This window comes from Bos mutus, chromosome 11 (genome assembly GCF_027580195.1).
Source record: "Bos mutus isolate GX-2022 chromosome 11, NWIPB_WYAK_1.1, whole genome shotgun sequence".
Classification (NCBI taxonomy): domain Eukaryota; kingdom Metazoa; phylum Chordata; class Mammalia; order Artiodactyla; family Bovidae; genus Bos; species Bos mutus.
The window spans coordinates 13,980,304-14,004,666 of NC_091627.1; the positions used below are offsets into that span (position 1 = coordinate 13,980,304).

Below are 24,363 nucleotides of genomic sequence, written 5' to 3' on the forward strand. Positions count from 1 at the left end.
AGCTGCTTTCTTTCCTTTCCTTTTTACTCAGTTTCCTTTTTTTTCCTTCCCTTTTTAAGCAGTAGAAGAGACCCTTGAAACTCTCATCACAGAGGCTATTGCAAGAGGGAGTGGGGAGAGGGTGGAAATCCAACAGTTCGGAGAGCTGGCATCCGCCCCCCAGCTCATCCTGCGCTGCGCTGGCATCCTAACTGAACAGGGCAAAGTGGGAGACTGCCTGTTCAGGGTGTGCACTTCCTGTGGGGCGAGGTCATGGTTGGGGACTGCTTGTTCCGGGGAGCCTTCATTTGCTCAGAGAGGCTCACTTTCTTCCTCTAGTCTGTCCAGGCCTGGGCAGCACCCGGGGTCAGCCTGGAGAAGCTGCTGAGACCTGTGTGAATGAATGTGTGCGCACATGCGTGGATGGATGAGCGTCAGGCCCGGCTAGAGGCTGGGTCAGGATGAGCCTCTGTGAGATGCAGGATGCCTGGGAGTAGGAGCTCCGCAAGGTGGGCGGGATGGAGCTGGCAAGAGAGGCCTCGGCAGGGAAAATGGTTCCCATGAGGGCTTGAAGGCAGGCCAGAGCACTGGACTCTCAAAGCACAGGAAGAGCTCCAGAACTCCAGCCATGGGGTTTGTAAAATGCTCTAAGCTGGAAACAATCTATCCACCAACAGGAAAATACCCGCATGATGGGTATTCATTCACTGGAATACTATACATCAATGGAAATGCATGAAGGATGTACTTCCAGTGCAGTGATATTCACACTGAGAAAAAGAAGCAAATCATAAAAGAATATCTAGAGTATAGTTCCAACTCAAAATGGGAAAAACTAAACTTTATTATTTTTTATTCTACTTTAATAAAAACCAAAGATTCTACTTTCTTAACAGAAAAATATTAAATGCTATGTAAAAGCAAGAGAGTTCCAGAAAAACATCTATTTCTGCTTTATTGATTATGCCAAAGCCTTTGACTGTGTGGATCACAATAAACTGTGGAAAATTCTGAAAGAGATGGGAATACCAGGCCACCTGACCTGCCGCTTGAGAAACCTGTATGCGGGTCAGGAAGCAACAGTTAGAACTGGACATGGAACAACAGACTGGTTCCAAATAGGAAAAGGTGTACGTCAAAGCTGTGTATGGTCACCCTGCTTATTTAACTTATATGCAGAGTACATCATGAGAAACGCTGGGCTGGAAGAAGCACAAGCTGGAATCAAGATTGCTGGGAGAAATATCAATAACCTCAGATATGCAGATGACACCACCCTTATGGCAGAAAGCGAAGAAGAACTAAAGAGCTCTTGATGAAAGTGAAAGAGGAGAGTGAAAAAGTTGGCTTAAATCTCAACATTCAGAAAACTAAGATCATGGCATCTGGTCCCATCACTTCATAGCAAACAGATGGGGAAACAGTGGCTGACTTTAGTTTTTTGGGCTCCAAATGCAGATGGTGACTGCAGCCATGAAATTAACAGACGCTTACTCCTTGGAAGGAAAGTTATGACCAACCTAGATAGCATATTAAAAAGCAGAGACATTACTTTGTCAACAAGGTCTGTCTAGTCAAGGCTATGGTTTGTCCAGTAGTCATGTATGGATGTGAGAGTTGGATTGTGAAGAAAGCTGAGCACTAAAGAATTGATGCTTTTGAACTGTGGTGTTGGATAAGACTCTTGAGAGTCCCTTGAACTGCAAGGAGATCCAACCAGTCCATCCTAAAGGAGACCAGTCCTGGGTGTTCATTGTAGGATTGATGTTGAAGCTGAAACTCCAATACTTTGGCCACCTGATGTGAAGAGCTGACTCATTTGAAAAGACCCTGGTGCTGGGAAAGATTGAGGGCAGGAAGAGAAGGGTACGACAGAGGATGAGATGGTTGGATGGCATCACTGACTCAATGGACATGAGTTTGGGTGAACTCCGGGAATTGTTGATGGACAGGGAGGCCTGGTGTGCTGCAATTCATGGGGTCGCAAAGAATCAGACATGACTGAGCGACTGAACTGAACTGAACTGAACTGAGTTATAGTAGTCTGCCTGGTTGCATAAACTTTATTTTATAGAGATGTAACCCTACATGGCAAAAATATGAAGGAAAGCAAGGGAAGAAGGATCAGAGAGTTTAAGATGGGTGCTTCTGGGCATAGGTGGGAGAGGGACCTGTGAGGGGTACATACAGGTGTGTCATTGAGATCCTGGCTGTGTTCAATCTCTTAATGCAGATGAAGTCTGTGTGGTAGGATTATGTTGGGTAAGCAGGGACGGGGTCAGGAGACAGATGCTGCAGGGTCTAATGGGGCAGACCAGGCATTTTGCTTTTCATCCTAATGAAAAGCTTTTCATTTTTTGATTGAAGTATAGTTGATTTAAAATAATGTGTTAGTTTCAGGTATACAGCAAAGTGATTTGGACATATATATGTATGTATGTATATTCTTTATTTGATTCTTTTCCATTAGAGTTTATTACAGAATGCAGAATATAGTTCCCTGTGCTATACAGCACATCGTCGTTGTTCATCTATTTTTAAAAATAATTTTATTTATTTTTTGGCTGTGCTGGGTCTTCATTGCTGTGCTCTGGCTTTCTCTAGTTGTGGAGAGTGTGGGCTACTCTTTGTTGCAGTGGCTTCTCGTCGCAGTGGTTCTCTTGTCGCGGAGCACGGGCTCTAGGGCGCTGGCTTTGCAGTTGCAGCTGCCGGGCTCTTGAGCACCAGCTCAGTAGTTGTGGCACACGGGCTTTGTTGCTCCGAGGTATGTGGGATCTTCCCGGATCAGGGATCAAACCCGTGTCTTCTGCACTGGCAGGCGGATTCTTTACCACTGAGCTACCAGGGAAGCCTCTGTTATCTGTTTTATCCATGGTAGTGTGCATCTGTTCATCTCAACCACGGACAGGTTTTAAACAGCAGGGTGACATGGTGAGATTTGTGTTTTCAAAAGGTCACTTGGGCTGCGGCGTGAACACCAAACTGTAGTGGGGCTAGGGAGGATGTGGGGGGGTAGCTAAGAGGTGTGAGAGATGGTGGTTATGTGGATTAGGGTGGCAGTGGAAGGGGCAGAGAGAAATATTGTATTTAAGAGGACTTTAGGAGAATGGGTGGGTGGGATTTGGGGATGCATTGGATGTGAGAGGTGAGGATGAAAGAGGAGTCAAAAATGGGGACTGGTTGAGCAACTGAGTGGCTGTTGGTGGCAGGAAGCCCTGGGGATGCAGCATCTGGGGGGCAGTGATACCAGGTCATGAGACCTCCCGCATCTCCAGTAAACTATTTGCTGGGTAGCTGGGTACAGGGCCTGGGGTCTTCTGAGGGGTAGGGCCCATTATGGGGATAGCTGTTCCCTGGAGTAGACCCGGACATCCATATGGGTGCACCCAACCCTGTCAAGTGATTTCAGCGGCAACTGTGGTAAAGTGGGCTGAGCTGGGGCAGGAGGTCTGGGTTCGGACCCTGACTCTGCTGGTCTTTCTGACCCTCTATAATTCTGTTCCCAGCATCCTGCTCACAAAGCTCAGCCCTGCTTGTTGGCTTAGTTGCCGGGCATAGGAGCATCCTGTCTTCAGGGCATCTTTTGCAAGCCATCATGCTGTCTTAATTTAATTTTCGGCTTTTGGAGCGCTGCAGGTGCCTTGGTGTCTCTCACAAGCACTGGGCCCTGTGCCCTGGTGGGGAGAGTGGTGGAGGAAGTAAGCTTGGGGGTTGGGGGTGGGTGGGCAAGGAGGCTCTCTCTGCAGCACTGCTTTGCAGGGCTTCCATCAGCTTCCTCCTATTCTGCTCATTGTCATCACCAGCATCACCTCCCCACCCCCATACCTGTTCAGTGTTCTGCAGAGTCGTTTCAGAGTCAGTCATCCATGCAAAGTAGGCAGAGTATGAGCCATCATCCCATTTTTGTTGTTGTTGTTGTTGTTTACTTGCTCAGTCATGTCTGACTCTTTTTGACCCCATGGACTGCAGCCCGCCAGGCTCCCCTGTCCTTCACCATCTCCCGGAGCTCACTCAAACTCATGTCCATCGAGTCAGTGATGTCATCCAACCATCTCATCCTCTGTTGTTCCCTTCTCCTCCTGCCTTCAGTCTGTCCCGGCATCAGGGTCTTTTCTAATTTTCCCATTTTACAGGTAAGGAAAACAAGACTCACAGAATCAATGGGACATTCCACAGGCCTGGGTCTCTTGGACGCTCCACATGACAGGAGGTTACCAGTGATGGGAACATTTGCATGTTTATGCAGATCCACCAGCCAAGGCCTCAGATAGGTTGCATTTCTACACATCATGACCCGTTAAGTTGCAATAATGGGTGGTGACCAGAATCTGTCCTCAGCAGCCTGATTAGGAAGTGGTTCTTGAATTCCTCTGCCAGCAGCAGAGAGTGAAGGAGAATAAAACAGCCCAGGGGACAGTTTTACCATTTGTAGCTTGAAAAGTGGTTATGTGGAGAGGGGATAAGCGCTCTGAGGGCCGCAGTGGGCAGAACCAGGAAAGAAATTGGCAGAGAGATTTAAGCTTTCTTTAAGGAAATGGGGGTAAAAATCACCACCTCCTTACTTTGCCTGAAATGATAAAGGTTGACTCAAAGTAGTAGTGAGTTGTGAGCTCCATGTAGCTGGAAATATTCAAGCCAAGACTGAATGGCCACGTGTAGGGAAGAAGCACAGATATGGGTTCAGTGCCTGATGGTGTGACCTTGGGCAGGTCACCCAACCCCTCTGAATCCCAGTTTCCTCATCTGCATGGCAGGGTCATGGTGCAGGCTGGCTGTGAGGGTCCAGTGGGGGCCAGAGCAGCCCTCTGGGTGCACTCATTCTGCAAGTAGGACTGTGTGTGATGTCTGTTGTCTGGCTTAATCATCACCAGTTTGTGTGCTGGCCTGCCCCTAACATTTGTGGGGCCTGAGAAAGAGAACACCCTGTGGTCTCAGCCCCCTGCCAGCCCTCCTCCTCTTCCCACTCCTGACTGCCCCCTGCAAGGGCTAGGCAGGTCCTCCAGTTCACACATGCAAGCTCTGTCCACACCAGCCCTGCCCCACAAGGCTCTCCTGACGTCTCCTTGTCTAGGAAACAGGACAGCAGAAAACCATTTGCCCTTGGGAGGGTGGACTCCAGCCACTTAGGAGGGCACTTCCTGGTATCCAGAGTCAGTGTCCAGAGGGGCTGGGCTACGGGTCCCAGGTGAGCATGTCTCCTTGGCCTTGAGGACTCCGTGCCCCCTGGGAAGGGATCTGCCTGAGTTGGGCTGCAGCAGGACCCTCTCAAGCGTAGAGCCGGGACAGGGGCTCAGCAGCCAGGTCTTCTGAGTGCAGTATTTTCTGCCAGATTCCTAAGGTGGTGCTTAGTGATCTTGCATATGCTGGTTCTATGAGCCATTCTGGGTTCTCAGCGACAGGTTGAGAGGAAGGGGACAAAGTCAGGAAACAGGGAGAGTGGACAGGTGGCTGGGGAGGTGCGGGATGGGGCCAGCAGCCCTAACTGTAACCTGGGTCAGGGTTTCATTCCCATGATCACGGAAGGATCTGTGGGCAGGGGGTCGCTATAGGAGTTCCCGGGCAGTGGCAGGGAGGAGCCCCCTGATTCTAGACTATCAGCCGATTTGAAGAAGTGAGAGCATGAGTACCTCCCCTTGGGAGTGGGGCTGGTGCTGGAGGTCAGGGGGAGGGTGCCAAGGACAGGCCTCAGCCATCTCACCTGGAGTTTTAGACACAACTGCAGCCCTATTAGAATAGCCAGCGTGGTGGCAGGGATGGCACAACTGGGCATCAGATCCTGGGTTTGAGTCAGCAAGACTACCCCAGATCCCCTTCTGGGGCTTTGGCATCTGTCCTCCTTGCTGAGGCCAGCACAGGCGGAGAGGCTTTCTGGAGGCAGAGTCCTTGGATGCGGGACCTCAGAACTGAGCAGGAGCAGAGGGGTGAGGCTGCGCTGGCACCTGAATCACCAGAGGTGGGGAGGTTGTTACAGCCCAGTTGGGGGCTTCCCTGGCAGTCCAGCGGTAGGACTCCACACTTCCACTGCAGGGGGCATAAGTCCCTTTGATCCCTGGTCCAGGAATGAAGAGTCTGCATGCTGCAGCATGGCCAAAAAAGAACAACAACACAAACCAAAAGGCCCAGCTGGCTGAGTCCCAGCGTCAGAGTTTCTGATTCATTTGCATTTCTAGCAGGATCCCAGGTAATGTCAACACTGTTAGTCCAGGCACAACAGGACAATTTGAGAACCCCTTGCCTGCCAGCGCCAGGTCCTGGGTCTGTCCCAAACTGCTTGAGGACTCAGGGCAGTGGCCCGTCCGCCCCTGCTGGGGTTTGGCACCATGGGGGAGACGGTGGGCAGCCAGTAGGACTCATCCTTATGCAGAAGACATGGATGATGCCCCTGGTGAAGACAGACACTGGAGATAATTTGCCAATAACACGGAGACAAGACACCCCAGCTCTGCTCATAGGTGTCACATATATTGCATGTGATCCCAGGACCGAAAAAGCAAAACAGGGCCACTTCATAAATGCGTGTTTTTATTAATATATTTCCCTTCCCTGCCTTTCTGTGCAGGTTTCTGAAGACAAGAAATATTAAATGATTGTAAAATCTAACCTTTAAGGCACAATCAAACCCTTTTAAAACAGTTCTTCTAATGAGGGAAAATGTTGTGTTATTATTATTTTTCTTTTTTTCCGTCTCTTCTCTTCCAGCTGGTTTGCAGGCAAAGTCCTCAATGATTTCTTAATTTTGACTCAGGCTCTCTCTACAGCCAAACAAGTGGTGGGGAAAATTTCCTCTCTAGGCAACGGCAACATTTCTGTCTCATTTGTTTGGTTTCGCTCTGTAACATGACAGCTTGTGGGGCTGCTAATTCGAACTTAGGCCCTTCTAGGAATGCGTTGTTTGTGAACAGTAAATATATCAGGTTGCAGATTTTAGCCATTTAATTATTGAAAATGGGAATGCTTCCTTGCCTCATGAATATTTTAATGTGGAACAATAGACAAATTTCATTGTATTTTGGAACCACTTCAGATTTCAGCCTTATCCGATTGCCCTGAAGCTGTGAGCTCGATTTTTCTTCAGGGAATTTGGTAGCAGAGTTACTTTGTTCCAAATCAAGAAGAAGTCTGAGACATTTATAGGGAACAGGTCTTCTTAGCGTCATTTACTTTGTCCTTGGATCTGTAAACGTCCTTGCTGGAAATAGAACCTGAAGCAATACTTCTGTACGCGGATGTAGCACTGCATGGTAGGAATGGAAGACAAAGGGTTCCAGAATCTCGCGGGCCTGGGTTTGAATCTTGACTTTCCTTTTGCTCACTGTGAAATTTTGGGCAGTTACTTCTCCAGGTCTCAATGTCTTCATCTGTAAAATGTGAACGATAATAACTACTTAACAGGATGATTTTGATTGTTACATGAATTAAAGTACTTAAATACGTAGAATAATGACTGGACATTTATGTATTCGGTAAGTGATAGTTACTTTATAATTATCCTTGTTGTTACTCTGTGAAGTGCCTATCGCAGTACTGAGCATGCAGGTGCTCAGTAAATGCCATTTTTTTTTACATTAATATTTATTTATTGGCTGCGCTGGGTCTTCACTGCTGCACTGGGGCTTTCTCTAGGTGCGGCGAGCAGGGGCTACTTTCTAGCTGCGATGCATGGACTTCTCAGCTGCTGTGGCCTCACTTGTTACAGGGCACAGGCTCTAGGCCTGCAGGCATTAGCGGCAGTTTCACACAGGCTTAGCTGCTCCGCATCATGTGGAATCTTCCCAGACTACAGAAAGGGGTTGAACCCATGTTCCCTGCATTGGCAGGTGGATTCTTAACCACTGGACCACCAGGGAAAGCTGATAAATGGTCATTTATTAGCATTCAGTTCAGTTCAGTCGCTCAGTCGTGTCCGACTCTTTGCGACCCCATGAATCGCAGCACACCAGGCCTCCCTGTCCATCACCAACTCCCGGAGTTCACTCAGACTCATGTCCATCGAGTCAGTGATGCCATCCAGCCATCTCATCCTCTGTCATCCCCTTCTCCATTATTATAATTCTCACAGGTGGACATAGATTGAAAATACAATCTTCCACCATGCAAAGCATACGTGTTTTATTTTTTAAGATATTTGAGCCAACAGGAATTTATATAAATAAATGGACAGCCAAATGCAATTCAGCAAGATTAAAGTAAATCGAAGGTGCTCATATAAATAGTTTAAGATAATCCCTGATGCAAAACATTTGTTCAATTTGTGCCTCAAAATAAAAATGGGTCCCCCAGGTTTTCAGGAATTCCTCTTTGCTGTGCATGGGTTTGCTACTGCTCCTGCTAAGTCACTTCAGGTGTGTCCAACTCTATGTGACCCCATACACGGCAGCCCACCAGGCTCCCCCATCCCTGGGATTCTCCAGGCAAGAACACTGGAGTGGGTTTCCATTTCCTTCTCCAATGCATGAAAGTGAAAAGTGAAAGTGAAGTTGCTCAGTCATGTCCAACTCTTCAAGACCCCATGGACTGCAGCCTACCAGGCTCCTCCGTCCATGGGATTTGCCAGACAAGAGTACTGGAGTTGGGTGCCATTGCCTTCTCTGGTGCACGGGTTTGGGAACTTTAAATAAGAACAGTCTTCCTATGGAAGGGCAGCTCTGATGTGGGAGGTGACCTGGACTAGGGCCGGGAAGTGGGGGAATCAAGGTCCTGGGCCTCACTCTGAGCTTGACCTCGGGCAAGTCCCCACACTTCTCTGGGCTATGGTCTGTTCATCTCTAGAGTCTGTCTGATGCAAAAATGCTGCACTTCTCTAAGAGCATGTGATTTATTCCCTTTAAAATGAGAGAGATTAAAAAAAAGGGAGATTTCATCCTTTAAAAACCCTTAGACTGCACATTTTGCCAGTTGCTTTTAAACCACTAGGTATTAGGTGCCAGATATTTGAGGGTGGCTTAATTGGAAGTTGTGTTTATCATCTGGAGTGTATGTGCACGCACTAAATGTGGTTTTGACAGTCTCTCTCCATCCAGCTACTTGCTTCCAACCGGAATGATTTGCTTCTCCACTGCATTCAGAAGAGACACTTTAGTCCCGGTTACAAACGTTAATTAGTTTGAAGAAGAGAAACAGGATTGTGTTCCTAAAAATAGTGCTGCTACCAAAGGCCTTTTTTGGTGCTGTTATAATCTGGGTGCTTTCGTGAGGATGAGGGTAGCTGGCTCTGCTTTTATTCTCTGCCCAAGTTCAATGTTGGCATCTTTGAAATCGGGGAACCAGTGCTCCTATCAGGGGGTAGAATGACGCACGTCTCTGTGCTGAGCTGTCATAGAAGTGGCCCAGTGTCTCCCACGGTTTAAATCTTAAATCTGCTAGGTGTTCGTGGGCACCCATTACACTGGTCTCAGAAGCCTGTAGACATGGCCTGTGATACTCCCAACAGTGTTGAAGGCATGGTGTGCGTGAGGTGGACATACAAGTATTTCTGTGGGCCGCAAAGCATAGAAGAGGGAAGGAGGGCTGGAGTGGCAGACCTGGGTCCTGGTCTTGGCTCTGGTACCGACTTGCTTCTCTGGGTGGAACCTCTGGATTGTAAGGAAATTTAGCGTGGCTCCTCCGTCCAGCTCTATCATCCGGCCTTTTTTCATTCCTTCATGGAGGAGCTTGGGTTTGATTGCTGAGGACTGTTTCTGTTCCAACATTCTGTTCAATCAATTATTAATAAAATTAAGTCTCAGGCTTGTTATTTAGGTAGGCATTTTGGTAGAATTCCGACAGCAGGTAAATCTCTGGATGAGTTTCAAATTCCACATGGCTCTGAAAAGTGTGCTTAGTTTTTGAGCTTGGTTATTCCACTCATGAGGTTTATTGTTGGCATTTTTTTTTTTTTTTGGGAGGAGGGTCTCCATAAACTGGTTCTTGGCTCTTTCATAGTAGAGATGCTTTGGGATTTTTAATTTCTATTTTTACTGAAGTATAGTTGATTTGGGGCGTGGAAGAGACCTTGATGCTGGGAAAGATTGAGGGTAGGAGGAGAAGGGGACAACAGAGGATGAGATGGTTGGATGGCATCACCGACTCAATGGACTTGAGTTTGAGCAAACTCTGGGAGATGGTGAAGGACAGGGAAGTGTGCTGCAGTCCATGGGGTTGCCAAGAGTCAGACACGACATAGCAACTGAACAACAACATCGTTGATTTACAGTGTTTTGTTAGTTTCAAGTATACAGCCAAGTGATTCAGTTATCCATATGTATTTATTTCAGATTCTTTTCCATTACAGGTTATTACAAGGTACTGAATACAGTTCCCTGTGCTATACAATAGGTTTGTGTTAGTTATCTAATTTTTATATAGTAGTGTGCGTCTGTTAATCTCAAACTCCTAATTTACCCCCGCTTCCCCCTCTGGTAACTGTAAGTTTGTTTTCTGCGTCTGTGGGTCTGTTTCTGTTTTGTATATAAGTTCATGTGTATCATCTTTGAAGACTCCACATGTAGGTGATACCATATGGCATCTGTCTTTCTCTGCCTTAGCTCACTTGGTATGATTGTCTCCAGGTCCATCCATGTTGCTGCTAATGGCATTCTTTCTTTCTTTTTTTTTTTGTGGTTGAGTAATAGTCCATCGTGTATTTACACACCGTGTGCGTTCAGTTGTTTCACTTGCGTCTGACTCTTTGAGACCCCACGGACTGTAGCCCGCCAGGCTCCGCTGTCCATAAGACTCTCTAGGCAGGAATACGGGAGTGGGTTGCCGTGTCCTCCCCCAGGGGCTCTTCCCCATCCAGGGATCGAACCTGCGTCTCCTTCCTCTCCTGCATTGCAGGCAGATTCTTTACTAGTGAGCCACTGGGGAAGCCTTTATACACCACATCTTTATTCATTCATCTATCGATGGACAATCATGCTTCCACGCCTTGGCTATTGTAAATAGTGTTGGTATGAACACGGGGGTACATGCTGCTAAGTTGCATCAGTCGTGTCCGACTCTGTGCGACCCCGTAGATGGCAGCCCACCAGGCTCCCCCGTCCCTGGGATTCTCCAGGCAAGAACACTGGAGTGGGTTGCCATTTCCTTCTCCAATGCATGAAAGTGAAAAGTGAAAGTGAAGTTGCTCTGTCGTGCCCGACTCTTAGCAACCCCATGGACTGCAGCCTACCAGGCTCCTCTGTCCATGGGATTTTCCAGGCAAGAGTACTGGAGTGGGGTACATATATCTTTTCAAATTAGGGTTTTCATTTTTTCCAGATATAGTCCAGGAGTAGGATTACTAAATCATATGGTAACTCTATTTTTAGCTTTTAAAGAACCTCCATGCTGTTCTCCATGGTGGCTGTACCAATTTACGTTCCCACCATTAGTGTAGGAAGGTTCCCTTTTCTCCACATCCTCTCCAGCATTTATTATCTGTAGACTTTTTGGTGACGGCCATGAAAAGTGCTTTGGCTAATTTTCTATTCCATACTCTTAGTAGCATTCAAGTTGCTTTATGTGTTATCTCAGAATTGGTGGGGGCTTGACATTTTCTCGATTTACGATGCCATCATTTGAGGTTGTGTTTTCTCTTTTGGTTTGTTTCACATTTGAGTTACTTTTGGTGATATCACCCTATTCTCCCATTTTTCTCTATGTGTCCCAATCTGAATTAAAGAAATTACATTTGTATGGCAAATAATGTCTTGGGCTATTTATCACCTATGTGCTGACATTTAAGCCATTTTTTTCTTTAGGAAAGATCTCAGCCTTTTTCTAAGCTTCATCTGTAAAATGAGGATTATAATCATGAGAACCCATGAAGGAGGCCCAATCAGCAGCCTCCTTTCTCCCTAAGTTCTGAATTGATTGAGAGTAAGACAAAGGACTAAAGAAGATAAGGACTAAAACATCACCTCCATCAAGGAAGAGGTGATGTTGAGAGTGTGTCTTATGTCCATGGGCAAATGAGCCCCCTGATGTCAGATCCAGAGTGAGACTCATGCAGACAGCTATCCCTCCATCCCCAGGCAGAACTGGGGAACCAGGTCCAGCTCTCTGATGAGCAGCAGAACCTGTGCTCCCAGGAGGAAGGAAGAAGGGACTGAACTAGTTTCATCCAATTTCTTCTTCCAAATCCACCAATCCAAAAGGCATTTCATTTCCTCAGCGGAGTAGAGCAGGGGTGGGGCAGAGTCCAGAGATGTTATCTGAAGTCACTCCTGTCACACGGAGAGTGGGTGGGAGGAAAAGTGCCTCCCCAGGTTCCCCTCCTTCCCCAGTCACATTTACCTCACAGGAAGCAGAGTAGCAGGGATTAAAAGAATAGGCTTCGGAGGCCAATAGACCCAGGTTTCCAATGCCAGCCTCCTTTCACAGGCTGTGTGTGATCCTAGATGAATTCCTCCACCTTGCTAAACCTCACCTGTAAAACAGGAGTGATAATAAAGGTCATTGTGCAAGGTAAGCAGGATAATCCATTAGAATGTAAGTCACATGATAAGTACTCAATAAAGAGTAGAAAGTCAAAAGAGATGTATATAAACATGCTCTGTAAATTATACAGTTTACCCTGGTGGCTCAGAGGTTAAAGTGTCTGCCGGCAATGCAGGAGACCTGGGTTCGATCCCTGGGTTGGGAAGATCCCCTGGAGAAGAAAATGGCAGCCCACTCCAGTATTCTTGCCTGGAGAATCCCATGGACGGAGGAGCCTGGTGGGCTACCGTCCACGGGGTCGCAAAGAGTCAGACACGACTGAGCGACTTCACTTTCACTTTCATATAAAGAAGTATTATCATTGATGGTGGTGTTATTAGTATAATATTGAATTCCACTTGCTATACAATACTGTTTGCACCTCCCGATGTAGGCTGATTGAAATAGGCTCAGTACTGGGTGGCTTGCTACGTGTCTCTTTTCTATCAAGTCTTAATACGAAGCAGAATCCACACACCAGAAAGAAAGAAGAAATTGAATTAACGAGACGCTCCCATGCAGCCGAATGACCAGTCCTCTGATTTCAGCTATTTTTGTAGATTCTTCTGGAAGCTGTCATGTAATTCTGTAGCAGTCATTAAAAATATTCACTCCATTTAATTTTTGCTGAAAAATCATTAGTGGGAATTGGACATAGGCCTGGAGTGTTCTCAAGCCCATATTCCACCACCAGGCTTCAAGGGACAGCTCCCTTTGACTTGAGCCCTTGAAGTTCCCTCAGGAGAAAACCAGGGTGGGGGTCAAGGGGTCTGTTCTAGCTTCGCTCTGCCTCCTCTTCATCCTTCTCTGTCATCATCCTCCACACCACATTTATTCAGTGTTGCGTGGCCAGCTTCTTTTTTTGTCTAATTTTGGCTATGTATGGTTTTTATTATCCGCACTTTGTTATCATTGTTGTTCAGTCACTAAGTCACATCCGACTCTTTGCGACCCCATGGACTGCAGCACATCAGGCTTCCCTGTCCTTCACCATCTCTCGGGGTTTGCTCAAACTCTTGTCCATTGAGTTGGTGATGTCATCTAACCAGCTCATCCTCTGTCGTCCCCTTCTCCTCCTGCCCTCAGTCTTTCCCAGCATCAGGGTCTTTTATTTTCTAATGAGTCGGTTCTTCTCATCAGGTGGCCAAAGGTTTGGAGCTTCAGCTACAGCATCAGTCCTTCCAATGAATATTCAGGACTGATTTCCTTTAGGATGGACTGGTTTAATCTCCCTGCAGCCCAAGGGACTCTCAAGAGTCTTCTCCAGCTCTACAGTTCTGCACTTTACTGGTATCATATTTGCCCACTGACTTGAGCAGAGTCAGGACTGGAAAGGTTTGATTCATTCCAGAGCCTGTGGTCTCTTCATCGGGAGCTTTGGTGACAACCTGAAACCTGAAAGGAAGCTTTGGAGGGACCCTTGCTGCTTCTGTGTCACCAATACCAGGCAGGAACATTTTCCTGACAACTGTTATTGCTAAGATCTGGAGACGGGAAGGACTAACCACTCCAGTATTCTTGCCTGGAAAATTCCACAGACAGAGGAGCCTGGTGAACTACAGTCCATGGGGTTGCAAGGATTCAGACACAACTGAGGGACTAATACTTTCACTTTTCATTATTGCTAAGGTCAAAAGCAGCCTCATTTTTGGTTTTACTTAGTTTTTTAAATAGCATTTGTTTCCTGCGTGGAGCCGGGAGCACGGGAGCATCGCTGCAGGGAGTGAGCCGTCTGGAGGGCCTGAGTCCCGCACTCTGTCCTCAGGGCAGCCCCTTGCCGTCTGCTGCAGTGAAGAAAGCACGTGCTCTGGCCCCAGGTGTGAGGGTGAATCACTGGAGTTGTGTTCAATTATGAAAAAAATGTATGAGCTGCTACCCTTTGCCAGGCCCAGGGTGGAAATGAAACAATAGAATCCATCTCATGTGGCTGAGGGTCGTGGGCCACAATGGCTGGTGCTCCTGGACCCTCGGGGAGGGCAGCCGTGATGTGGTTATCAGTACTGAGCAGTTCGGGGCCTTGGGAGCTCCCGGTGGGCAGGAAGGACACTTACGATGATTCCTGTATTGCTTGGTGAGAGCAGCATCACAGGGCACAGGCTGAGAAGAGGCTGACCAGATGGGAAAAGTGGAGAATGGGCTGGAGAAGGATTTGTAGCTCTGTCAGACCAGGAAGGACTTAAGGCCTGGGCCATCCAGCCTGGGGCACAGCAGGCTTGGGGAAGACTAGTGACCATCCCCACCTGTGGGAAGTCCTTTCAGGGGCGTGCGTGCATGCTAAGTCACTTCAGTCGTGTCCAACTCTTTGCAACACTTTGGACCGTAGCCCACCAGGCTCCTCTTGTCCATGGGATTCTTCAGGCAAGAATACAGGAGTGGGTTGCTGTGCCCTCTTCCAGGGGATCTTCCCAACCCAGGGATCAAACCCCTGTCTCTTATGTCTCTTGCCATTGGCAGGCAGGTTCTTTACCTCTAGTGCCACCTGGGAAACCCTCATTCGGGGGGAGCCACATTTATTCCATAGGGCTCCAGGGGGAAGAGCTAAGACTAACAGAATATACCAGGGGGCAGACTTTGGACACGTCTCATCAAAAGCTTTCTAATAATCAGGGTTCTCTAAAGTGGAGCAGGGCTGCTCGGGATCCTGCTGTCTGTCACAGAAGGGCCCATGCAGAGCCAGGTCAGGGAGGAGGTAGAGGAGAGAGTCTAGGCTTTGGTGGCGGAGACCCAGAGTGGAATCAAACTTGTGCACTTGCTGTGTGACCCCAGGCAGGTCCCTTGCCTCATCTGAATCTCCTTTTCATGCAGCGATCCAATGACAAGTGTGAAGGTGCCTTATGAACCGGGAAACATCTTGCAAAATGTTAATTATGCTCATTGTGGTTTCACTGCAGTTACTGGTGAGCGTGTCCTACTCGTCTCCTAATGATGAAATGTGTGTTGATTGAATTGATTAATGAGCCAATGATTTTCTGCCTAAAACTGGCCCTTAAACTTGAATTTGCATCCCATCTGTAAAGCTTAGTACATGGTAGGCTCCAACTTAACAATGTGTCGAGTGAATAAATGAGTGAAGGAGAGATTAAATACATTAACTACTGCTATCGATCTCAATTAATTCTAAGCACAGTCTTGTGAGATGGCCCCAGAAGACAGAGAATCAGACTCAGGATTGTAATGGTGATGGTGGCATTGGATGGGAAGTTGGTCCCACTGGCCTGTGGGTCACTCTCATCTGAGAGTTTGCATTTCTGGGGCAGCTACAGTCTTGGTGAGAAATGTTTCACCCTGGGACTACGGCATGTCTATTTGGACCCAGAGAGTCAGTCCTCAGCTTGCATTTTTAGATCCCATTCCTGCTCCTGTACCACTCCGTGTCTGCATTAACCTCCTGCAGACAGCGGGGTGGAGGGGGTGCTCAGAAAGCAGTGCTGCACTGGGTCCTGGGTGACCCTGCAGCGTCACCCACTCAGGAATGGATGCAACAGCCCCACCACTTGGCAGTTAGAGTCAGGGCTGTGGATTCTGCGATCCTGAGCATCTCTGTGGGGACCAGTGGTTCTGCCTCTTCCTGGCTTGATGACTTTGGGCAAGTTGCCCTCAAAACCTCAGTTTCCATATCTGTCCATATCAGGACCATACCTACTTAATATATAGTTACTGTGAGGATCACTGTTAAATGCTTGTTTAGTCCAGTGCCAAGCAATGGTAGGGTTCAGAGAATGCCATAGCATCACCAGCAACAAAGTGAGTGCTCGGGTTCTCAGACATGGTCAGTTGCTACCGTGTGTAATTACTATAACTTGCCAAACTACAGAAATGTACATAAAACCATTTTCTCCATGAGTGTAATATCGAGGTACACAATTTGGGGACAAACGTTAAATAAGTGAAGGTGGGAGTTTAAGTCAATGACGGGAGAGAGAAAAGAAGTATTTCCTTTTCTCAGTATAGGCAGACCTTGGAGATATTGTAGGTTTGGTTCCAGATCACTGAAATAAAGTGCATATAGCAATAAAGTGAGTCACATGAATGTTTTGGTTTCCCAGGGCATATAAAAGTTACCTTTACGTTATACTGTAGTCTATTAAGTGTGCAATAGCGTTATGTCTTTAAAAACAATGCATAGAGCTTAGTTAAAAAAAAATTCGTTGTTGCTGAAAAAAATCTAACCATCACCTGAGCCTTTAGGGAGCTGGAGTAGTAACATCCAAGATCACTGATCACAGGTCATCACAGCAAATACGATCATAATGAAAAAGTTTGAACTATTTCGAGAATTAACAAAATGTAACACAGAGATGCGAGGTGAGCAAATGCTGTTGGACAAATGGTGTTGATAGACCTGCTCCTTGCAGGGTTGCTAGAAAAGTTCAACTTGGGAAAAACACAGTGTCTGTGAAAGGCAATAATGTGAAGTGTGCCTGTACAGACAGCTGCCCCAGAATCATTACTCTAGTTCTGCCACTGCCTCGTTCCAGATGAGCTACCTTAAGAAAGAGTCTACAGCTATCTCGGCCTCAAATTTTCTCATCTGTAAAATGGGGGGTAATTGTAGCTACTTCATTGGGTAATTGAGAGGATTCAGTGAGCTTAATATACTATACTCCATGATTTAAATTTTTTTAAACTTTTTATTTTAGAAAAGTTATAGACTTACAGGAAGGCATGCATGCTAGGTCGATTCAGTCATGTCTGACTCTTTGCAGCCCTATGGACTGTAGCCCGCCAGGCTCCTGAGTCCATGGGATTCTGCAGACAAGAATACTAGAATGGGTTGCCATGCCCTCCTCCAGGAGATCTTCCTGACCCAGGGACCAACCCGAGTCACTTGGGTCTCCTGCATCTGCAGGCGGGTTCTTTACCAGTAGTGCCACCTGGGAAGCCCACCCGGAAGTTGCACAAATACTACTACAGAGAGGTGCTGTGTACCAAATGTCCCACTGGGACCATTTCATGTAACTATACATGTCAAAAACAGGAACTTAACGTTGGTTCAATTCACAAATCTTTTTCTTTTTTTTTAATATTCAAATAAAACTTTATTTAGGGACACAAACTTGAATTATATATTATATTATTTTGTTTTTGACTGCACTGAATGGCTTGTGGAATCTTAGTTTCCTGACCAGGGATTGAACCCAGGCCCTCGGCAGTGAGAGCACAGAGTCCTAACCACTGGACCACCAGGGAATTTCCAAAATTATATATAATTTTTAAATGTCATGAGATATTATTCTTAAGGTTTTTTTTTCAACCATTAAAGAATGTAAAACCATTAGCCTGTGAGTCATGCAATAGCAGGCAGAGGTCCATCTGAGTTTATATGTTTACTGTATCTGTGTTGTGTGTATATATCTATCTACTCATTATCGACCTGTCTTTCTACACTTTTTAATACCTAAGGACTAAATAAGATAATCACGTGAAACAGGACTTGATACGCAATAGTCGTTCCATAAACGTCAGTTCGAGTACCCTATATGAAAGGGACTACCTCAGCGCCTGGCTGTAAACATAGGCACTCAGTAAGCAGGAGCCTGCCTTATTCTTTTTCAGTTTACACTCTCCTTTATCCTCTAGAAGCATCATACCAGCACAACGAGGCTTTATGGCTATTGAGCTGTTCTTATTACAGGAACATGCTGTGAGGGGAAAACAACTTGGGTCTTAAACGGTGGGGAGCATGTGCAGCTGGACTCAGCTGAGGTGGTAAGAGACCACAGGGAGCAGGTAACTCCTGTTGGGCCCTCCTGTTATCCCTTACTCAGAGGCTCCACTCTAGTGTTCAGTATTGGAAGTCTGCACATCCCGTGGCTGAGGCAGAGGCAGGGCTGCCAGAGGGATGGGTCGTTTCAGAGGATGTTTCTGCATTGTGCCCCCAGCTGGCGGAGGCAGGGAGCACCTCCAGATAACTCGTTCCACTTATATTTTCCTTTTCACTGACACTGAGTCTGGGGCACCTAGCAAATAGAAGCATGTATAAAGCATTGATACCCAGGTGGTGTCAGATTAAAAATTCCAGATATGTGCCTTTGAGATACTCGAGACTTATTTCTTTAAACTAAAAAACTTTTTCAATTTTAATTGTTTGGAATTTGTCTTTCCAAAATGCCTGCTTCATGAAATTAAAAACAAAACAAAACATAATTTGACCTTCCCCCTCCTTTTTTTTTCTTTTTGGTATCTTGGAGTTAAGAGGGGTTCTGTGAACTGGTACTCAAAAACCAGAACAGAACAAAACTCTCATTGTTAGTGTTTGCCCATTTCCGTGGTGTAAATTTATTCCTGCTGCCGTTTCAAGCTGTCGATGGTTTGTGACAACCACTTTGGAAAATGCCTGAGATCTGAGCTCCCCACCACAAGGGGGCAGTGTGCAGCTGCTATGCTTCAGACCTGAACTTCAGCCCTAGGATTGCTGGGCTTTCATCCTGTTTTTTTTTCCCCCCTTGAGAGCTGGGTTACCCAGGACTGGCTACTTAACTGGGGTTTCTTCATATGAACCATGGTAAAAATGACTAATCCACGGTGATGGTGAGGACTCAACAAGGTGACCTAAGTCATGGGTCCCAAACTTCAGTGCTCTGGGGGCCAAGCCAGTGACATGATGACCACAGCTTGTGCATGGGCAGTTGGGACAATACTTGAAACAGTGGTTCTCAAGCTGAGCTGGTGAACTTATATGTGCCTGGGCTCCATCTCAGACCAGTTAAACCAGAATGTCTGGGGGAGGCAATAAGTGGAATGTTGTAATTTCTAAAAATTCCACAGGGAGATCAATCCCCATGACAGGACTTGCTCACTATGGTATTAATTGTGGACTGCTTTCTTTAAAGCAGAGATCCCCAGTCCCCAGGATCTAACGGCTGATGATCTGAAGTGGAACTGATATGACAATAATAGAAATAAAGTGCACAGTAATTGTCGTCTGCTCCAATTGTCCCCAGACCATCTGCCCCCGCACCCCGACCCCCACCCTGGTCCTTGGAAAAATTGTCTTCCATAAAAACTGGTCTCTGGTGCCAAAAAAGGTTGGGGATTGTTGCTTTAAAGGACTTAGATCTTGACTTTTAAAGTAATTTCCCTCTCCAATATTATCCTAAATGAAAACATTATACCTAGGGTGAGTTTGGGAAAACTGAATAGTTTGATATAGGGATGGAGGAGGTGGGATGTGCAGGAAGCAGAGGGGATACAGTAGAATGGTTGGCAGTGGTTGAATTATAAACGGCCTTGAATGCCAGGCCAAGGAGGTTTTCGTTTGCCTTGTGGGCAGAGGGGAGGACCCTGGAGACACGTCAGGGAAGGGACAGCACTGCTGTGATAAGGCTCATCTGTGATTGGTCTGTTAGATCAGCTGAAATCATTCATCCTTAAGAGCAATCCCCCTCCCTCCCCCACCCCTCCATTTTGTGTTCCTGCTCTTCCTCCATTTGCATAATTTACCTTTACTTATTATTATGGCTTTCATCATTTTCATTATCACAGCGTGAACTGGCAGGGCTGGTCTGATGCAGTGTGGAATTAACTGATGGGACCTCAGAAGACCTCCTTAGTTCCTATTATTAACCCGAGTATCTTTCAGGGAAAATTTTATTAAAAAGAGATCATCTGGGGTTTGTTTTCAGCTGCATTTTCCAGAGGGGGCATGGCCAATGATTGCCCTTGCCCTTGACTTCCGTCTGTGTGCGCACTTGGAAAAGCAGGTGTCACTCAGAGCTCAGAGAGCAACAGTTTCTAATTAGTTGCTTGTTAAACCACAGGCCTCCAGATTGGGCTGCTAAAATTGCTAGTTTTTCCATGAGGAAACCCTGATGGTAATTTTTTTTTCCCCCACCCTGAGCAAAAGCATATCCGGTTCTTTGCTGCTGCTACATTTTTCTGAGATCCTTGTCAGATTGTTGTCATTGTTACTGTTATGTGTTACTATTACTATTTATGGCACAGGGGCGGAACTGGGTGCTCTGCAAATATTATTGTCTTGTTGAATTCTCATAGGACCTTTGCAGACACTGTTTTCCCAGAAGAGGAAATTCTCGTCTCTGAGAGCTGAGTCACCACCCCAGGACATGCAGCCAGAACCAGTCAAGCTCAGCCCTAGGCTGGGCCCTTGGCCATGTTCTATGCTATAACCTCTTTTCTGTATTGTTGCTATCCACTTGCCTGTGTTTCACTGACCATCTTTTATGACGTAGGAATTTGTATTTTAGTCCAATAGCATCTGGAAAATAATGAAAATAATTTTTAAATGTAACTTAAAAATATAGTACAGAGGTAGATTAAATACCACTAATATTTCCCCAGACTTTTGTCATTCCATTTGGGTTCACTTACAGGAACAAATTCAATATTTCCCTACTACGGCATTGAAGTTCCAAATTCTAAAACTACCCCACAGGCAAGAGTTTAGTTCTTCTATGATTATTCATGGTGTAACCAGCCTTCCTAGGCTATATTCATCATTTCATTAATTTGGTCAGAGTTTGTTCCTCCTTCCAGGAAAATGGTAATTTCATAGAGTCACTTTTGATTTGGAATTTCAAAAACATCATATTAACTTGATTTTTTAAATAAAAACTCTCTCACTCTTAGCTGTTTACATTTTTATAATATGAGGATAGATTTGTATTCCTTGATCAGACATGAAAAAAAGAGATGGGCGGGACTGTAGAATCACTTTTTTCATTTATTCAACCAACATTTTTTGAACACCTTTTGTGTGCCGGATACTGTTTTAGGGGGAGGGATCGAGCCGTGAAGCAGCCCCGTGAGGTCCCCTCTCATGGAGCCCACTTTCCAAAGGAGGGGCAGACATTCAGTAAACAAACCTAGGAGAAGTAGGAAAAAAAATGCTGTGGTGCCAGTGAGCATGGTCGTGGGATGGCAATGGGCACAAAGAGAAGTGGCCCTTCTCTGAGGTGCTCTCTTTGCGAGGGGGAGACAGGCATTTCAACAAATGAATACAAATTTAGTTTCTGGGCATTTGGGGGTTTAACATGTACAAGTTTGAGTATTTTGGGGCAATATGGAGATCTGTGAGATGTAGCCATTTGTCATTTTACTGAGGTGTAAGTGTTGGAGAAGCCTCTTCAGAGTCCCTTGGACTGCAAAGAGATCCAACCAGTCCTTCCTAAAGGAGATCAGTCCTGAATACTCTTTGGAAGGACTGATGCTGAAGCTGCAACTCCAATACTTTGGCCACCTGAGGCGAAGAACTGACTCATTTGAAAAGACCTTGATGCTGGGAAAGATTGAAAGCGAGAGGAGAAGGGGATGACAGAGGATTCGATGGTTGGATGGCATCACCGACTCAATGGACATGAGTTTGAGTAAATTCCGGGAGTTGGTGATGGACAGGGAGGCCTGGCCTGCTGCAGTCCATGGGGTTGCAAAGGGTCAGACATGACTGAGCGACTGATCTCTGAAGTTATCTTTTGGGCTTCCCTGCTGGCTCTGTGGTAAGGAATCCACCTGCCAAGGCTGAAGCGAAAGGAGACACAAGTATGATCCCTGGGTCGGGAGGATTCCCTGGAGGAGGAAATGGCAACCCACTCCAGAATTCTTGGCTGAGATAATTCCATGGACGGAAGAGCCTATGAGCTGTTGCTGTGCTTAGTCTCAGTTGTCAAGTGGGCCTTAGGAAGAATCACTATGAACAAAGCTAGTGGAGGCGATGGAATTCCAGTTGAGCTACTTCAAATCCTGAAAGATGATGCTGTGAAAGTGCTGCACTCAATATGCCAGCAAATTTGGAAAACTCAGCAGTGGCCACAGGACTGGAAAAGGTCAGTTTTCATTCCAATCCCTAAGAAAGGCAATGCCAAAGAATGCTCAAACTATCGCACAATTGCACTCATCTCACACGCTAGTAAAGTAATGCTCAAAATTCTCCAAGCCAGGCTTCAGTAATACGTGAACTGTGAACTTCCAGATGTTCAAGCTGGTTTTAGAAAAGGCAGAGGAACCAGAGATCAAATTGCCAACATCCATTGTATCATGGAAAAAGTGAGAGAGTTCCAGAAAAACATCTATTTCTGCTTTATTGACTATGCCAAAGGCTTTGTGTGGACCACAACAAACTGTGGAAAATTGTGAAAGAGATGGGAATACCAGACCACCTGACCTGCCTCTTGAGAAATCTGTATGCAGGTCAGGAAGCAACAGTTCGAACTGGACATGGAACAACAGACTGGTTCCAAGTAGGAAAAGGAGTACGTCAAGGCTGTATATTGTCACCCTGCTTATTTAACTTATACGCAGAGTACATCATGTGAAATGCTGGGCTGGAAGAAGCACAAGCTGGAATCAAGAATGATGGGAGAAATATCAATAACTTCAGATATGCAGATGATACCACCCTTATGGCAGAAAGCGAAGAACTAAAGAGCCTCTTGATGAAAGTGAAAGTGGAGAGTGAAAAAGTTGGCTTAAAGCTCAACATTCAGAAAACGAAGATCATGGCATCCGATCCCATCACTTCATGGCAAATAGATAGAGAAACAGTGGAAACAGTGTCAGACTTTATTTTGGGGAGCTCCAAAATCACTGCAGGTGGTGACTGCAGCCATGAAATTAAAAGACACTTACTCCTTGGAAGGAAAGTTATGATCAACCTAGATAGCATATTAAAAAGCAGAGACATTACTTTGTCAACAAAGGTCCATCTAGTCAAAGCTATGGCTTTTCCAGTAGTTACGAATGGATGTGAGAGTTGGACTATAAAGAAAGCTGAGCGCTGAAGAATTGATGCTTTTTAACTGTGATGTTGGAGAAGACTCTTGAGAGTCCCTTGGACAGCAAGGAGATCCAACCAGTCCATTCTAAAGGAGATCAATCCTGAATATTCATTGGAAGGAATGATGTTGAAGCTGAAACTCCAATATTGTGGCCACCTGATGGGAATAGCTGACTCACTGGAAAAGACCTTGATACTGGGAAAGATTGAAGGTGTGAGGAGAAAAGGATGACAGAGGATGAGATGGTTGGATGGCATCACAGACTTGACAGACATGAGTTTGAGTGAACTCCGGGAGTTGGTAGGGAGGCCTGGCGTGCTGCGGTCCATGGGGTCGCAAAGAGTTGGACACGACTGAGCAACTGAACTGAACTGAAGCCCCCTCCATACAAACGAGTTCTGTTCTGAGAGTGAGTTTGTAAGCCCAATAAGATAGCCTAGGTACCCAACTAACACAACTGGCTGTGTAGTACTGTACTGTAATAGGTTTAGAATACTTTTCACACACACACACACAAAACACAAAAAATAAAGCATTTTAAATTTTACAGTATAGTACCTTGCAAAGTACAGTAGTCCAATACAACAGCTGGCATACAGGGACTGGCATCTAATGAACAGGCAAGAAGTGTTACTGACTGGAGGAGGGAGAGGAGGCGGGAGATGGTAAAGCTGAAGGATCGTCAGCAATAGGAGATGAAGGGCAAGCTGCAATTTCACTCATGCCTGACATGAATGCACATCTACATCTTTGAAAGTTCATAACCTGGAGGTTCGTATGTAGGGGACGTACTGCACTACTAGGGCTTCCCTGGAAGCTCAGCTGGTAAAGAATCTGCCTGCAGTGCAGGAGACCTGGATTCAACCCCTGGGCTGGGAAGACCCCCTGGAGGAGGGCATGGCAACCCACTCCAATATTCTTGCCTGGAGAATCCCCACGGACAGAGGAGCCTGGCGGTCCATGAGGTCGCCAAGAGTTGGACACCACTGAGTGACTAAGCAGAGCACAGCACTGTGCTACTAACTGTTAGGCAGAAATGCACCAATTGCTCATTGGTCAGCTGGGCCCATTCACTAGTTAAATGACTTGTTAATTCATGCCTGCCTCAGGGAGAGGTGCGGTCCCCATGTCGTCTCATTTCATCCCAACCACAGTCGTGAGCAGGATTATCATTTCCTCTCACTCGACCTTACTTGCCAGGCCTTCAGGATGG

At 46.2% G+C, this 24,363-nt stretch overlaps 1 protein-coding gene and 1 non-coding gene across 4 annotated transcripts in view; one reads left to right on the forward strand and one right to left on the reverse strand.

The window, feature by feature from the left end:
* The window catches only part of TTLL11 (tubulin tyrosine ligase like 11), a 270,271-nt gene that overhangs the window by 125,505 nt on the left and 120,403 nt on the right, over positions 1 to 24,363 (forward strand). The gene's annotated exons all lie outside the window — the stretch shown is intronic.
* TRNAE-CUC (transfer RNA glutamic acid (anticodon CUC)) lies at positions 17,535 to 17,607 on the reverse strand. Its single transcript has one exon. It is a non-coding gene; the product is annotated as a tRNA-Glu (tRNA).